This window comes from Oryctolagus cuniculus, chromosome 19 (genome assembly GCF_051225735.1).
Source record: "Oryctolagus cuniculus isolate XC-2025 breed Fujian yellow rabbit chromosome 19, ASM5122573v1, whole genome shotgun sequence".
Lineage (NCBI taxonomy): Eukaryota > Metazoa > Chordata > Mammalia > Lagomorpha > Leporidae > Oryctolagus > Oryctolagus cuniculus.
In genome coordinates, this window is record NC_142885.1 from 68876426 (window position 1) to 68882531 (window position 6106).

The 6106-nt window shown below is 46.7% G+C and overlaps 1 long non-coding RNA gene across 1 annotated transcript; it reads left to right on the forward strand.

The window, feature by feature from the left end:
• Positions 1–281: 281 nt before the first annotated feature.
• On the forward strand, positions 282–5098 carry LOC127488198 (uncharacterized). Its single transcript, XR_016226011.1, has 4 exons — positions 282–762; positions 2026–2101; positions 4577–4643; positions 4955–5098. It is a non-coding gene; the product is annotated as an uncharacterized LOC127488198 (long non-coding RNA).
• Positions 5099–6106: the final 1008 nt, after the last annotated feature.

Sequence of the window (6106 nt, forward strand, 5' to 3'; positions counted from 1 at the left end):
GACTTTGAGTTCAGGAAGACGAAGAGCTCTGGAGATGGAGGAGGTGATGGTTGTACAATGGCGTGAGTGTGCTGAGTGCATCTGAATTGTCCACTTCAGGTCATGTATATTTTACAAAACAAAAACTGTGTGTATATAGTCTAGTTAGTGTGGTATGTTTAAAAAATTGTGGCATCAACCATTATTTTTCAGAGCTAATTCTGTCAACATTGTGAGATGTAAAAATACTGTTGGGCTTGTTTGTTTCTTCACTCAGTACTCTGTTGTTGCTGCCTACTTTGTCCAAGCTCCTAAAAAAGTTCAAGGATTTCAAGAGCCGGTTGCATGCCCGCATTTCCAGAGCTAAGCTCTGGGGATAAGGATGACGACCCGGCCCATGAGCCCCCGACTCGGTGGTGGTGGTGGGGAAGCTTGTTTTCCGGTGGAAGAGAGCAGAGGTGAGGAAGAACTGATGAATCCCACCTGGGGTTTGGGACCAGCTTCAGCAGGGAGGCGGTGCTTAGCTGGAGCCTATTGTATAAGGAGGATTCTTAAAAGCTGGAAAGAATGGGCACTATGTGAGGAATGTGGGGCCAGCCCTGGACACAGATGAAACATCCTGACGTGTCTGGACAGTCTGAGAAATGACAGGAAACCTGGGTGCGTATCAGGGTGAGGCTTTAGATTCCTGGTGACGGTGAGATGGAAGGAGACCGGTGGTGACTTGAGAGTTCCCAGTCTCATCGTTGTCCCCTGGCAGTCGGTGACTCTGGCTAAGTTAAGGTAAAAAAAATCTCAGCTCTCTCATCAATAAAATAGATTGATGGGATTAAATTAGCAAACTTGTGGGAGTGTTTATCTGAGATATGTCTGTATCTGCTTCTATAGATCTGTAATTGCACCTGGAGATCTCTTTCATCTATGTGTCTTCAAAGTATCTCTGTCCATACACGTACAAGCCAGGGTGGGGGAGCTCCGAAGGTTTGGTACCAAGCCTTGATTGTTCATAGGTTTTGCTTCTCTGTTTTTCAACCAGAGCATTTTGGCTCTAGGAAGTGGTAAAAACACCCTGGCCAGAGACCAGTTCTGGCACCCCAGGTCTCCCCAGTGCAGTCTCTTTGTCGGAGTGTAGCAGAGAGTTTGGGGCATAGGACATAGGATGTGGCTGGGGTCTGGGGTGTCAGCAAGGGTGGGCATCAAGGCTGGAAGCCCAAGGCTGGTTCTTTTCTTGTTACTGTGTTGGGGCCCAGGTCAGAGGTCCAGTCCTCCAGGTGATCCAGTTTTCTTTGTTGCCATGAGCACTGCAGTGTCTCAGCACCGGCCCATCCTCCTATTTCCTGGATAAACAGTTTGAGAGGCAGTAGGGCCATTTTTGTCATGAATGATGTTGCATTCTCACACCTACACGAGTGTCAAGTGTGGATGACTTAGACGTGATGGAGCCCAAAGAAATGATTTGGTTAAGAACAGTTGGGGGAGGCAGAGGGACGTAACACATGAGTCTCTGTTAGCTGTTGATGCCTCAGCTTGAGTCAGTTTGTTTGATTTTGTAGTTACAATCAGGAGGCTGACTGGGGGAAGTAGAATTATATCAAGACCTTGGGAGGGGGGAGAGAGAGAGAGAGAGCGAGAGAGAGAACCCAGAAAGAGTAATGGAGGACCTTTGGGGTCTACTAATAATTATAATAGTTAGCACTTACTGAACACTTACTGTATGCCAGAAATTATGCAAAGTATCTCATCTCTGTCCATTTTTATTTTATTTTATTTTTTGGATGGGAAAGAATCGTCTCTACTATTAACTCCTAATGGATATTTAGCATGTCCTTTAGTTGTGAGTATGGCCATGGACCACAGTATCATGCGCAGGGCTGTGCCTCTGTCATCCTGGATATCACAGGTATGAGTCAGAGGCATGACACTGAAAACCAAATGAAAGGAGTGACAGAGGTCAGGACCTGCCATCTCAACAGACGTGTTGATTATCACAAAGCTGGACTTCCTGAAGGAACTGTGACCGCCGGACCTTTATTTTCCCTCATGCAGCAAACCACAAAGATGCTTTCAGGAGGGCACCCTTCCCACACCTAGGCCAAAAAGCAGCCCTGATCACCAGAGTCTGGTAAGTGGTATGGCAATGAACCTGAATAAACAAACTTCAGAGTCTCCCTCATCTTCCGCAGCTCCTACACCCCTCCCCACAACACCTTTTCGTGACATTCCTAGAATTTACTGCCCTAGTCAAGAGATCCACTTGTCCTGCCATACCTACACAAGCTTATTGTTTTCTTGTGCAAAAAAAAAGGTAAAAATGTCTTGCTTCAGTCATTTCTTTGGCTTCACTCTTGTGAGATCTCTATGTAAATGTGAATTTCATGAAGCGCGTGTGGATTTCTGTTGTTAATCTGCTCTTGTATTAATTTGGTTTTTTAGATACAGCCAAAGAACACCAGCCAAAGAACTGGGAGTGGGGAATGTAGAGATCTCTCCCTCCTGTGAAGGAACCAGGGTGTTTTATGTTCTTCAGTTATGGCCAGATATGGGGACAGAAATGGCATTTTTTTTCATTGCTTTATGAGCCATGTTAGCTAACCTACCTAGGGAAGAAGTCTGGCAGGACAGGTGAAATTGTCAGGCTCTCATTGGTGGAAATTTCCAGAGATGTGTCTTCAAGGGAAGGGGTCACTTTATTGAACTTGTATGGGAGCCTGCAAAGTGCTCTGATTAACTAGTCAGTCCCACCTATGTTTCCGCTTGTTTTGTTTTGTTCCTTCTTGATTCACTCTTGTTGAGATATAATTCATCCTCTTAAAGTGTGTGATTCAGAAGGTTTTAGCACATTCACAAGGTTGTCCAGCCTTCACCACTACTTCCAGAACATTCTCACCACTCCAAAGAGAAGCCCCTCACTGCTTAGCATTGACTCCCCATCCTATCGTACCCTCTAACCACGGATTTACTGTTTGGTTCGTGATCTTTGTAGTTTTCGGCATGTAATTCTTATGCTTATTTAGTTAGTTTTACTTACTTTTAAAAAGTGTTTGCTTATCTATTTTCATCTACTTGAAAGGCAGAGTGACAGAGAGAGAGAGAGAGAGAGAGAGAGAGAGAGACATCTTTTATCTGCTAATCACTTTTCAAATGCCCATAACAGCCAGGACTGGGCCAGGCCAAAGGCAGGAGAGACACAGAGCGAGAGAGAAAAAGAGATCTTACATTCACTGGTTCATTCCACAAATGGCCAAAACACCAGGGGTTGGGGCAAGCTGAAGCCAGGATCCAGGAGCTTCATCTAGATATCCCATGTGGGTACAGGGGCCCAAAGTACTTGGTCCATCTTCCACTGCTTTCCCAGGTGCATTAGCAAAAACCTGGATGGGAAGTAGGGCAGCTGGGACTCAAACCAGCGCCCATGTGGGATGACAGCATTGCATGCAGCGGTTTAACCCATTGTGCTACAATGTGGACCCTTGGCAAATACTCTTCTTAAAAGTAAGTAAATATGGCCGGCACCGCGGCTCACTAGGCTAATCCTCTGCCTTGCGGCGCCGGCCGGCACACCGGGTTCTAGTCCCGGTCGGGGCGCCGGATTTTGTCCCAGTTGCCCCCTTCCAGGCCAGCTCTCTGCTGTGGCCAGGGAGTGCAGTGGAGGATGGCCCAAGTGCTTGGGCCCTGCACCCCATGGGAGACCAGGAGAAGCACCTGGCTCCTGCCATCGGATCAGCGCGGTGCACTGGCCGCGGTGGCCATTGGAGGGTGAACCAACGGCAAAGGAAGCCCTTTCTCTCTGTCTCTCTCTGTCACTGTCCACTCTGCCTGTCAAAAAAATAAAAATAAATAAATAAATAAATGAAGGCAGCAAGTCAGTTTGTAATGCACATGGATAAATGCAGATAACAGAAACTTCTACTTTTAGGCTGATGCCAATAAAGACCTCTTTTTTCCTAAGCAGCAGGAAACTCACAGGTAGGTACTCTGGGGCCGGAATTGTGACTATCAGTGCCTTCAGGAACCCAGGCTCTTTGCATCTCTCCTTCCTCTGTTTCGAGCATAGACCTTCATTCTCAAGCCTCTGTCTCTTGGTTGGGAGATGTTGCTGTTCCTCCAGCCTTTGCGTTTATATTCCAGGCAGGAAGAAGGACGAAGAGCTTTCCCTCCGCAAGGTCTTAGCTTCGTATTCAGGAGGGGAGAACCCTCCCTCGGGCTTGAGGAAGCCAACCAGTAATGTCTGCTCGATATTAAACTGTCTTAGTTCATCACTGTTTTACCCTCTGAGGGATGTAGAGGGCACTTAAACTCAATGGACTTTTGGGATTTGCCTGAGGTTGCCTGTGTGTGGCAGAACTAAGACAAACAACAATAATATCAGAATTTTCTAGCCTGTGTTTCATCATTATACACAAAGTACATTCTCTTTCACCTTTTCATCCGAGTCTCCCCAAACCCTGTGAGATGGGTAAGGTAGGTCTTAGAATATCCTCATTTCCCAGAAGAGGAATCGGAGGCCCAGAGAGGCAGTTCATGACTTGCATGAGACCCATGAGTGGCAGCTGTTAGAGCGCAATTCAATATCAGATCTGCTTTTCCTACTTTATAGGCCCCGCTGGCTGTGTGTGGTCAAGGAGGCGTGAGTTCATTGAAGGAGACAGACACACGAAGAAAAGGTGCAGGCATCTTCAGTCCACTTCATGTGCTCCGCTATGCCTCACTCTTCTGTACGCATGGCCTTTGTGGCTTTTCTCTTTGTTCCCTGATGGAGTGGGACACTGTATCTGGGACCACGGGGTGAGGAGACCACACCTCGACTTGCGCAGAGAGGTGGTTTGTGTGACCTTTCTTTGACCGACTGATCTCTCCTTTCTGTGTTGGTTTCCTGGTCTTGCTTCCAGACGTGTATCTGCTGCCCAAACAGGAATTTTCCATACCGAAAAGTCGGCTATTATCTCATCTGTTATCTTCCTCTCCTTGGATGCAGGTAGCACTGAGGAATGGAGGTTTCCTGATAGCTCTGACTGATCATATGGCAAAAGGAAAGGGAAGGCAAGAAATCAAAACCCACATCTAAGTGAGTTTTCTGTTGGCCTTGATAGAAATAAATTTGGTTAAAAACAGAAAAAAACTGGTTTGCTTATTTGTTTTCTGTGCACATCAGGATGAATGTGGATCTGAACTTCGACCTCGATGCCTGGGTCATGGGAATCTTTTGGAGGAATCTGTAATTATTGATAGCAGAGATGAGCAAGGCCCCAAATACAGTAGATAAGTATACATTGTGTATAAGTATATGCATTTAAAATTAAAGTATGATATTTTGATGCTGTGTTAAGTAAGAAAATAATAATCACAAGTGAGTAGGCTGATATCATAATAAAGTAATGATCACCAGCCTTACTTGTCTTAGTCCACTTGGGCTGCTGTACTATTCCATGACTCAAGATGATGTTTTAAAATAAACCATCGTCAAAGTAGTATTGAAAATTAGGGGCTGAAGGCCTGATTTCAAATCTCCTTTCATCATGGAAACCTCATATGGGAATCATTTCTTTGCCACTCTTACCAGTGGTCTGAAATGTGCACAGCACTTGCTGCTGACATGAGCAGGCAGGCTGCCTGCTGCGTTCCAGGCAGCTTTTGATCAATGCAAATCAAGGGGCTGCCCAGGGGGAGAAATTACCCAGACATGTGATGTGGTGTGGCTGTCAGGTCACTGTGGGAGGTGACTTGAGAGGGAGGCTATTTAGATATTCATAGCCACTCACTGTCACGGGTGCAGTGGAAGTGTCCAGTCCGGAGTCTGCTTACTGTCTGTCAGCCGGCAGTGTGCGCACTTTGCAAAACCCGTGCGTTAGGCATGTGGGGCTAAGCGCTGCTGGACAACAAGCTGCATAGTTTACTACTGTTATCCCCTGCATCCCTTGGGTGTCTTTGTGCTGCACTGAGTGGCATGTGGGGGGTCTGTGTTACTGTCCCCAGCGTTGAGTGCAGTGAAGTGACTTCTCAAAGACGATCTGGGGAGTGGAACTGGAGGAGCAGGGCCAGGATCTACTCCCTGCCTGTCTTGTTGTGTGTGCGACAGCCAAGGCTTATTACTGAAGCCCAGAGATGGGCCTGCCTCTCAGCAGTGGCA